An 11736-nucleotide genomic window follows, 5' to 3' on the forward strand; every position below is an offset into this window, starting at 1 on the left:
GGAAAATGACTGTGCAGCTGACAGAGGCATTCAAATGAGGATTCCTGCTGCAAGTTAAAGTCAACCCTTTATTTTAAAGCACGTGCGATAAGTGCAACAGGTCTTACACAGATTCCCAAGATGTGGAGATGCCGGCGTTGGACTGGGGTGAGCACAGTGAGAAGTCTTACAACACCAGGGTTAAAGTCCAACATGTTTGTTTCAACACTAGCTTTCGGAGCACTGCTCCTTCCTCAGGTGAAGGAAGTGCTCTGAAAGCTCGTGTTTGAAACAGACATGTTGGACTTTAACCTGGTGTTGTAAGACTTCTTACAGATTCACAAGGAATCTCTGATCTCATGCTGCTGCGCATAAATTCTCATGTTTTTTTTCAAACCTAAAAATATATTCCAGCAACTGAGGTGATGGTTGTGAGAAAACTGAAGGTTCTGTTCAGGTGGATGAGCTGAGATTATTTAAATGGTCACTCTGGTCAATAGCTATCCTGTGACACTGAATGACTCAGTCTGGGATCTCCATTTCTTCCTCATTGACCGACTCTGGTCTGATCACATCAGTCCGACAAGGGTCTCCCACAGGTGTTGTGCATCGAACAGCTGTGTATCTCCAAGGCTGCCATTGGACATCTGTGCCAGCTTCATAATGAAGATTTGTAACCTCGATCCACCAGCACAGCTGCTCTTGCTGCAGCATTTAAAGTGTCACCAACTGTTAGCCTTCAGAGTTCTGCATCATTTTGGGTTAGGGTTAGTCCAGAACCCAGCAAGTTTGGGACAGGCCCAAAACATGTGGATGTGGTTGGCCAGGCCCCTCTGGCGCCGTTCACATTAATCCTCCACCTCCGGGAAGAACCTCTTCATTCGGATTCTGGTCAGGTGCGCTCTGTGCACCACTTTGAACTGCATGAGCTGAGCCTTGCGCAGGAGGAGGTGGAGTTGACCCTGCTCAGTGCTTCGCTCTAGAGTCCCCAGGTCATCTCCCCATTTCTGTCTGGCCTCGTTCAATGGCATTCGAGCCCTGTCCAGTAGCTGTCCGTACATTTTCCCGCAGTTTCCCCCTTCCTTGCTGTCCTTGTTTATCAGGTCCTCTAGTAGTGTGGTCTCAGGGGCCCTGGGGTATCGTACTGTCTTCTTGCAGAGGAAGTGCTTTACTTGTAGGTGCTTAAGTTCCTGTCCTGTCAGTAGTTCCAGCTCTTCCGTCAGTTCTCCCAATGTCGCTCGTCTGTATAAAAGACCATATAAAAGTTCCTGACTGTCAACGTTCTCCTATCCTGTCTCCGTTTCTTGAAGGTGGTGTCTAGCATGGCTGGTGGGAACTTGCGGTCTCCACAGATGGGGGCCATGGGAGACATCTCGGTCAGACCGAATTGTTGCCTCATTTGATTCTATGTCCTAAGTGTGGCTACCACCATCAGGCAGGATGTGTACTTCCTCAGGGGGGGTGTGAGTGCTGCCGTAGCGAGGGCCCGGAGGGTCGTCCCTTTGCACGAGGTCTCCATCCGCACCCATTCCGTATTGGGTTTGCGTACCATCCTCTCACTCTTTCTGCCATGGCAGCCAAGTGGGTAATATTGCAGGTTTGGTAAGGCCAGGCCACCCCCATCTTTTCGCCTTTGCAGTGTTGATTTGGTGACTTTCGGGTTCTTATGCGCCCACACAAACGGCATGATCATTCTATGTTTTGGAAAAAGGCCTTGGGGATGTAGATCAGTATTGGTCTGAACAGGATGAGGAACCTCGGCAGTACGTTAATTTTGATCGTCTGCACCCTCCCCACCAGGGAGAGCGGGAGTGCATCCCACATTTGTAGGTCCTTTTTGACTTCCTCTGCCAGGCTGGTCAGGTTCACTTGTGGATCCATGTCCAGTTCCCAGCTATTTGGATCCCCAGGTAGCGGAATTTGTTTTGGGCTAGTTTGAATGGGAGTCCTTCCAGCTCTGTCCCTCTGTCCGTTTGGGTTCACTGGGAATGCCTCGTTCTTGCCCAGGTTAAGTTTGCAACCTGAGAAGGTTCCAAAATCTTTCAGGAGCTGCATGATTGCTCTCAAGTTTTCCTGCGATTTTGAGACGTGGAGGAGCAGGTCATCTGTGAAACTCTGCTCTCTACCTCCCCTTTGGATGCCCTTCCAGCTTTTCGCGTCTTGCAGAGTGATCACCAGGGGTTCAATTGCCAGGGGGAACAGGAGTGGGCATCCTTGCCTTGTGCCTCTGTGCAGCTGGAAGTATTCAGATCTGGTGATGTTGGTTCGAACGCTCGCCTTGGGGGTGTTGTACAGGAGTTTCACCCAGAAGATGAATCCTGCTCCTAGTCCAAATCGCTCCAGTACCTCAAGGAGGTACTTCCATTCGACTCTGTCAAAGGCCTTTTCTGCATCGAGAGGGATGATCACCTCAGGTGTTCTCTCCCTGGGGTGGGGGGGGGGGGGGGGGGGGGGGGTCATTATTGCATTTATGATCCCCCCCTGATGTGAGTTGCCTACCCTTGGAAAAAGCCTTAACAGCACGTCTTTCGGGACTTATGGGAGGATCCGGAGGAAACCCACGCAGACATGGGGAGAACGTGCAGACTCCACACAGACAGTGAGTGACCCAAGCCAAGAATCGAACCTGGGACCCTGGAGCTGTGAAGCAACAGTGCTATCCACTGTGCTACCATGCTGCCCGTGCTACCCTTTTGGTTCCGTTACCAGCCTGCCTCTGCTATCTTTTACCTGCGCTATTTCCCTCGTAGCTGCCTGCTTTCTCAGCTGGCGAGCCAGCAGGCGGCCCACCTTTTCCCCGTGTTCGTGCCTGTGTCTGGCGGAGTTGGTGCACTGCTTTCCTAGTGGATAGTAGGTAAAAGCCCATTTGTAGCTTTTTCCTCTCCACCAGCTGCTCTACTGTCGGGGTCTCGGAGTGCTTTCTATCGACCTCCAAGATGGAGTCAATCAACTGTTCCCTGTTTCTGGACTCAACTCTCAAAATTGCCTCCGTCAGCCTTGACTGCTCTGCTCGCTCCACCCTCACTTTGAGTGCACGGATCGATATGAGTTCTTCCCAAATCACCGCATTCAGTATCTCCCACACCATACTGGCAGAGACCTCACCCATGTTGTTCTGGTCCACATAATTTATGACAGGTCCCTCTATCCTCTCACAAATCTCTTTAAGAAGTCCCATGTCCATCCTCCACTGGGGCCTCTGGGGGGTCCCGCTCTCTGCGCATAGATCCACCCAATGCAGCGCGTGATCTGACACCACAATCAATGAGTATTCCAACCCAGCCACTCGTGTCATGAATGTCTGTGGTGATATGCATACACACATAAATGTAAATAGTTGTATAGATGTATAAATTTGCATATCAGTACATGTAATCATAGTTATGACCTCTGGTCAGCGGGTGGTGTTAGACATGCATCACCTGACTGGAGTGACCCACCAGTTGGTAGTAGGATGTACAACAGGATAGTCACATTTAGAGTAGCTCCCTAGGAATTCAAGTAGCTTTGCATATACATCTGTTCGTTATTTTCCCACGTGTTTGACAAAATATCATTGTCCGAGTTGAACACATATATGTTCTTGTGTATATTTATCAATGGTGGAACCATAAAACACAACATGGTATCAGGAGTGTTGAACATTTAAAGATAACAACAGGAGAGATGAGGCTAAGTAGGCCAAAGATGAAAAAATAAGACATTTCTCCACCGACCTGGTAAACTATGCTATTTGCAATTCAACACATCAAATGACAGTGAAGTTTGAGATGGAAGGTTTAAAGGCACCCCACCAGCTCCAGGTCTCGGGTAACAAAGACAAAAACTGGCACATTTTCAAACAACAGTTTGGACTCTATGTATTGGCCCTTGGCCTCCAGATGCAGCCTGACGAGAGGCGTATTGTGTTGCTGCAGGAACAGTAGCAGGAACTCAAACACTCAGAATCTACAATATCTTTGCTTTTGATAGCAAAGAGGAAAGCAGGAGTGACGATGAGGTGATAAATCACTTTGATCAGCTCTGCTCTCCGAGAAAAATCAAGACATTTGAAAGATGAATCTTTCAATAGTTTTGCGACAGACATGAGGTTGAAGACCCAGTCTTGTAATTTCAATAATCTGCAGTATCGATAATTTGTGACCAAATAGTCTTTGGGACATCGAATGATAGACTCAAAAAATAATTTATGGGATGGGAGCATTGCTGCTTTGCCCAGTGTGGTGAGCCACAGTTGTATCAATCTGAGTCTTTTGTGCAATTGATCGTGCATCAATTCATTGCAGTCAGATTTTCTATGAAACGGATATCAGAATCTAACCAGATCGCCTGCAGCTGGATCCGCACTCGCCCAACGCCAGGAAGGACTTTAATCACTGGCTAGCTTGTTTTGAGGCTTACATTAACGCAGCGAGCCCCACGCCGACGGAGGCTCAGAAGATTCAGGTCTTATACTCCAGGTTGAGCTCCAACATGTTCCCGTTGATCCAGGATGCCCCGAATTACGTGGAAGCGATGGCACTCCTTAAATAAAACTATGCGCAGAAAGCAAACACGATCTTCGCCAGGCACATACTCGCCACTCGCTCTCAACTCCCTGGTGAGTCCATCGAAGACTTCTGGAGGGCCCTAATCCTACTCGTACTGTCAGGCCATTACGGCCACTGAACATTCCAATCTCCTCATGCGCGACGCGTTCGTAATGGGGATTGCACGGACCCCATCCAACGACGACTGATAGAAGGGGCCACGCTCGACCTAACGGAGACAAAAAATTTAGTGCTCTCCATGACGGTTGCATCTCGTAATGTCCAGGCCAACCCCGCTCGCCGCGCGGCCCACCAGTCCTAACCCTCCTGGACCCCGCAAAACGACCCCCCCCGGCTGGGGCCCTGCCTAGTCAATACGCCTGTGCCGCCCACCAATCCGCGCACCCCAGAGGTCCCTGCTGCTACTTCTGCGGTCAGCAGAAGCAGCCCCGCCAATGCTGCCCGGCCTGCGCCGCCACTTGCAAGTCCAACGGTAAAAAGGGCCACCGCAGCTGTGTGCCAGGCCTGCGCAGCCGCCGCTACCGTGCCTGCAATCACCCCCATCCCCCTGCCGAACGCACAATGGGCGCTGCCATCTTCCCCTCCCAGGGCCATATGCGGCCAGTGGGCGCTGCCATCTTTTCCACCTAGGGCCAGGTGCGGCCAATGGGCGCCGCCATCTTCTCCTCCCAGGGCCAGGTGCGGCCAGTGGGTGCCGCCATCTTCCCCCCCTCAGTTCACAAGCCGCCCATGGGCGCTGCCATCCTGCCCCTCCCCACAATGTGTGCCCCATGGGCAACGCCATTTTGTTCCCCTCAGGACCTCCGGACGCCGCCATCTTGTCTTCCCTACGGGGCTGGAATGCCAGAACTGGGTCGCCGATGCTCTCCATCTGAAACCTTGGACGACCACCCGCAGCTCGCCTCGATGACACTGGACCGGTCTCGTCCTCACAACCTGGCCACCGCTTCGAAGACGGTGAAAATCAACGGCCACGTGACCTCTTGCCTGCTGGACTCCGGGAGCACCAAAAGCTTCATACACCCGGATACGGTAAGGTGCTGCTCCCTCACGGTCCACCCCGCCAATCAAAGGATCTCCCTGGCCTCCGGATCCCATTCTGTCCCAATCCAAGGGTTCTGTATGGTCACTCTCACAGTTCAGGGCGTAGAATTCAGCGGTTTCCGTCTCTACGTCCTCCTCAACCTCTGCGCTGCACTATTGCTAGGCCTGGATTTCCAGTGCAATTTCCAGAGCATCACCCTCAAATTCGGCGGGCCCCTACCTCCACTCACCGTTTGCGGCCTCGCGACCTTCAAGGTTGACCCCCCTCCTTCTTTGCCAATCTAACTGCGGATTGCAAGCCCGTCGCCACCAGGAGCAGATGGTACAGCGCCCAGGACAAGACCTTCATCAGGTCCGAAGTCCAGCGGCTGCTACGGGAGGGTATTATCGAGGCCAGCAATAGCCCCTGGAGAGCCGAAGTGGTAGTAGTAAAAATGGGGGAGAAACACAGAATGGTCGTGGACTACAGCCAGACCATCAATCGGTACACGTACCTCGACGCGTACCCCCTCCCACGCATATCTGATATGGTCAACCAGATTGCGCAGTACCGGATCTTCTCGACGATTGACCTGAAATCCGCCTACCACCAGTTCCCCATCCGCAAATCGGACCGTCCATACACTGCCTTCGAGGCGGACGGTCGGCTCTATCACTTCCTTTGGGTTCCCTTCGGCGTCACTAACGGGGTCTCGGTCTTCCAAAGGGAGATGGACCGAATTGTCGACCGGTACGCTTTGCGGGCCACGTTTACGTACTTAGATAATGTCACCATCTGTGGCCATGACCAGCAGGACCACGACGCCAACCTCGCTAAATTCCTCCGCACCGCCACTCTCCTCAACCTTACGTATAATAAAGAGAAGTGCGTGTTCAGCACGACCCGCTTAGCAATCCTCGGCTATGTAGTCCAAAACGGACTTCTGGGACCCGATCCCGACCGCATGCGCCCCCTCATGGAGCTCCCCCTCCCCCACTGCCCCAAGGCCCTCAAACGTTGCCTGGGGTTCTTCTCCTACTACGGCCAGTGGATCCCAAACTATGCAGACAAGTCCCGCCCACTCACACAGTCCACTTAATTCCCCCTTGCGGCCAAGGCACAACACGCCTTCGCCCGGATCAGAGCAGACATAGCCAAGGCCGGCATGCATGCAGTAGACGAGACACTGCCCCTTCAAGTAGAAAGCGATGCTTCAGATGTCGCCCTCACGGCCACTCTAAATCAGGCAGGCAGACCCGTGGCATTCTTTTCCCGTACCCTTCATGCCTCTGAAATTCGGCACTCATCCATCGAAAAAGAGGCCCAAGTTATCGTTGAAGCTGTGCGGCTTTGGAGGCATTACCTGGCTGGCAGGAGATTCACTCTCCTCACTGACCAACGGTCGGTAGCCTTCATATTCAACAACACGCAGCGGGGCAAGATCAAAAATGAAAAAATCTTGAGGTGGAGGATCGAGCTCTCCACCTAAAACTACGAGATTTTGTATCGCCCCGGCAAACTCAACGAGCTCCCAGACGCCCTTTCCCGAGGTACATGTGCCAGCGCACAAGTAGACCAACTCCGGGCCCTACACGACAGCCTTTGTCACCCGGGGGTCACAGGACTATACCACCTCGTCAAAGCCCGCACTCTGCCCTACTCCGTCGAGGAAGTACAGACAGTCACCAGGGACTGCCAGGTCTGTGCGGAGTGCAAGCCGCGCTTCTACCGGCCGGACCGCGCGCGCCTGGTGAAAGCCTCCCGCCCCTTTGAACGCCTCCGCATTCGCAACACATATATCCTCAGTGTGGTCGATGAGTTCTCCAGATTCCCCTTTGCCATCCCACGCCCCGATATGATGTCTGCCACTGTCACCAAGGCCCTCAACACAATCTTTGCTCAGTTCGGATTCCCCGCCTACATCCACGGTGACAAGAGATCCTCATTCATGAGCGATGAGCTGCGTCAGTTCCTGCTCAGCAACGGTATCGCCTCTAGCAGGACGACCAGCTACAACCCCCGGGGAAACGGGCAGGTAGAGAGGGAGAACGGGACGGTTTGGAGGGCTGTCCAGCTGGCCCTACGGTCCAGGAACCTCCCAGCCTCTCGCTGGCAGGAGGTCCTCCCTGATGCACCACACTCCATCTGGTCACTACTGTGCACCGCCACAAATAACACACTCCATGAACATGTTTTTACCTTCCCCAGGAAGTCCACATCCGGGGTGTCACCCCTGACTTGGCTTGCAGCTCCAGGACCGGTCCTGCTCCGTAGGCACGTCCGACTCCACAAGGCGGAGCCCTTGGTGGACAGGGTACATTTGCTCCACGTCAACCCCCAGTATGCCTACGTGGAGTTCCCCGACGGCCGCCAAGATACTGTCTCCCTCAGAGACCTGGCTCCGTCAGGTTCCACTCCAACACACTCCCCCACCCACGCGCCACCCTTCCCTTCCCCGGCGCTACCAACATTAACCCCACCAGGTCCATCCCTCCTTCCCCTGCCCACGCTAGAGGACGAGGAAGATTTTGGCACGCTCCCAGGGTCATCCGACTACTGGCCAGCACCAACACTGCCAGCACCGACGTCAGCGACACCAGCACCGGCAGCACCGACATCGCCGCCACCGTTACGTCGCTCACAGCGAACCGTCAAAGCACCGGATCGACTTACCCTCGGACGGGCACCGGACTGTAAAAACTGACATTTGTTTTCCCCCTCCTCACTCTAAATAATTTGCAACATTGTATATAGTTCCACACCACCCCCGCCGGACTCATTTTTAACAGCATTTATTGCCCATCCCTAGTTCCCTTCAGAAGGGGATGGTGAGTTGCCTTCTTGAATCACTGTTGTCCCTGAGGTGTTGGCACACCCACTGTTAGGGAGCGAGTTCCAGGATTTGGGCCCCAGTGACAGTGACAGAACAGCGATATATTTCCAGTCCGGGTGGTGAGTGACTTGGAGGAGAACCTCCATGTGGTGGGGTTCCCAGGTATCTGCTGCTCCTGTCCTTCTTAATGGTAGTGGTCGTGGGTTTGGAAGATGCTGTTTAAGGAACCTTGGCAAGTTGCTACAGTGTCGATGGTACACATGGCTGCCACTGTTTGGAGGGGTTGGATGTTTGTGGAAGGGGTAGCGATCATGCGGGCTGCTTTGCCCTGGATGGTGTCGAGCTTCTTGAGTGTTGTTGGAGATGCACTCATCCAGGCATGTGGAGAGTATTCCATTACATTCCTGACTTGTGTCTTGTAGATGGTGGACAGGCTTTGGGGAGGCAGGAGGTGAATTACTGACCGTAAGATTCCCAGCCTTTGATCTGCCCTGGTAGCCACAGTATTAATATGACTCGTTCAGTTCAGTTGTACATAAGACATACACTTGTTTGTAAATACTAGATACATATGAGCTGTTACTCTGTAAAAACTGGAAAACGCAAATAAAAATATTTTAAAAAAAAGATTCAACTTGTTTCCCGTTTGATTTGTACATCTCATGGATTGCAAGCTATCGCCGAAGTCCCCACTTTTGTTTTACAGTTTGGTGATGGTTACTTAACTGCATTATCTATACCAGGCATTGTCAAACTCGGGGGCACGACCCGCAGGTGGGTGTCGGGAGGTTGGCGGAGCCATCCGTCACGGCGCTCCGGATCGCACAAATCTGCGTGCAACAGCCGCAGCAGCCAGTATTAATAACGCCGGCTGCAAGCCGCCTTCAAAATGGCCACGAACATGTAAAGAAAATGCGGCCGCACTGCGCATGCGCGCCAATGATCGGGTTGCGAAGGTCGGCCGGTTGGTAAAAATGGGTCTCCGGAAAAAAAGTTTGAAGAACACTGATCTATACTGCAATACATAATGCCCATGGCAGATAGGGAAGTGACCATTCAGTAAAATCGATTCACAGCTATCCATATACTTTGATAAATAAACACAGAAAAAGAGTTCGATGAAATAGATGCCAAAATCGTGAAATACAAATGAGCGGAAAATAGGTTCTGATGCTAAAATCATGGCGGGCGCCGATTTGACGCCAAATCGAAATTCTCTGTCACCTCAACAGCGGCGTCAATGCAGTCTGGAACGCACGTACCGTAAACACCGTTTGCAGTCATTAGCTGGCCCAACCCTGTTATCTCCGGGGCCTCCACGATTCTCTTCTTCCGATGGGTCGAGTTCCCGATGGCGCGGTTCATTTGTGCTTTTACAAATCATGAAACCGGTATCGTGGCTGCTGAGGGGTGAAAGGGGATACAGAAAGTGGCAACATCGTCATTGCATGCTGACAGTTGTGCTGCTGGCTGGGGAGCTTCTGCCAGGGCCGGGGAGTGTAGCAGGGGTGGCGAACAAGGGGTGTGGACAGGCACAGAGCACCATTGCCACAGCCGGGCAGGCAGCTAAGCAGCTGCACATGCCGTTAACAGCCACTGTGAACATAGGGCCACGGGTCTTATAGGTGTGCCCCCCAGGCAATTCCCCTGGGTGCCCTCTGGCCTCAGCCAAGCCATCAGCTGTATGGGCACACTCCAGCACAATCAGTGCCATCTTGTTGGCTGAGATGAGTGTGTGTGGAGATCGTAATGTGTATATGCAGCTGCAGCTTGTCAGCCTCCCAAATGTCAATCATGGACCCGGCGGATTTGACACCATTTTTCACTGGAATTGATTGTGTTCCACGAGGCACCTATGCTAGCCCCTCCACTATCACCGAATCAATTCAGGTTCGGCGCCAGTTTTGCTGTCATGAAAGTCCACAAATTCTGCATCGGTGTCAACACTTAGGGCTGGCTTTTCTGCCAGCGGGATGCTCCATTTTGCCGGCAGCCCGGGGGTTTCTCCACGGTGTGGGGCTACCGCCCCATCAATGGGTAACCCCATTGTCCAGCTGGCATAATGGAGCATCCCGCCAACGGGGTGAAACAGAAATGTGGCGCAGAGGGGTGGAGAATCCTGCCCATGAAGTTTCCCTCGGCATTAAAGCTTCAATATGAAACAATACTTGAATCATTATTTTAGCAAAATGAAAAAAGAGAGAGGTGTATACTGAGAAACCAAGCATTTAATAATGCATTAAATATTCAATAACAAACAGCCAGCACATGTGAAACAGTAAAGGCTTGCTTTGGATTTTGCTAACGTTATAACCAAAGCCAAACACTTTATGAAATATTCAAACTTTTATTACTCTAATTATGTGTGAATCACCTTTTTGAACTGTGTAATATGAGATACAGGATGTTGCATGCAGTTTCAGATTTCTAATATGCATATATACAGTCTGCTAGCTTTTCAGAAGTAAAAACAATCATTAGCAATTACTAAAATGTTCTTGTTCCACTTTCCAAAAATTACAACATATTTTCTCTGTAAATCATCAAAAATTAAATATATACACCAGACTTTATATAACATTTTGTTACTAAAAATATGCAACAAAGCTTAATGATCAATAAAAGGCCGATATGGAATAGTGCTGAGGCAAGCAATTGAGATGCTTTAAGGCTGTAAAGCTGTATGTATTCTTATTAAATTCTATAATGTAAAAATAAGTCATTACTGCTTCAAAAGTCAACTTTAGAAATGCTTTGTTAGGTCTGATTGTTTACGAACACTAACTGTACAGAATTGCCTTGTGCAGAAATGTAAAATATCTAGTAAGTAGAGATGCGCAGGTTAGGTGATTGGCCAGGTTAAATTGCCCCTTAGTGTCCAAAGGTGTGTCAGTTAAGTTAAGGGGTTATTGGGATAGGGCGAGGGAATGGGCTTGGATGGAGTACTCTTTCAGAGGGCCAATGCAGACTCGATGGGCCGAATGGTCTCCTTCTGCCCTGTAGGAATTCTATGATTCTGTGATTCTATGACAATGTTACGCAATAACCAACACTTTCATAAATGATTGACAACATCTGCACACATTTGTGAAAATTATACTGTGCATTTGACTTTCAGCTGCCTGTGAGATCACACAACATCATGTGCCGGCTTTAAAAATATATATTAATGAAACGTTTTTAAAATAAGTCATTGTAAACAATATAGGCATTCATACTCTTAAAAAAAGATCAAAAACAATCTTTCAATTCAAAATCTGACTTTGAATATTATTGATGCAGCAAATTGAATAAAAGTAACTTTAAGCATGAAGGGAAAAGGGAATTTTGCTCATGTATTCACAGTGTCA

The sequence above is a fragment of the Scyliorhinus canicula genome, chromosome 2 (genome assembly GCF_902713615.1).
Source record: "Scyliorhinus canicula chromosome 2, sScyCan1.1, whole genome shotgun sequence".
Lineage (NCBI taxonomy): Eukaryota > Metazoa > Chordata > Chondrichthyes > Carcharhiniformes > Scyliorhinidae > Scyliorhinus > Scyliorhinus canicula.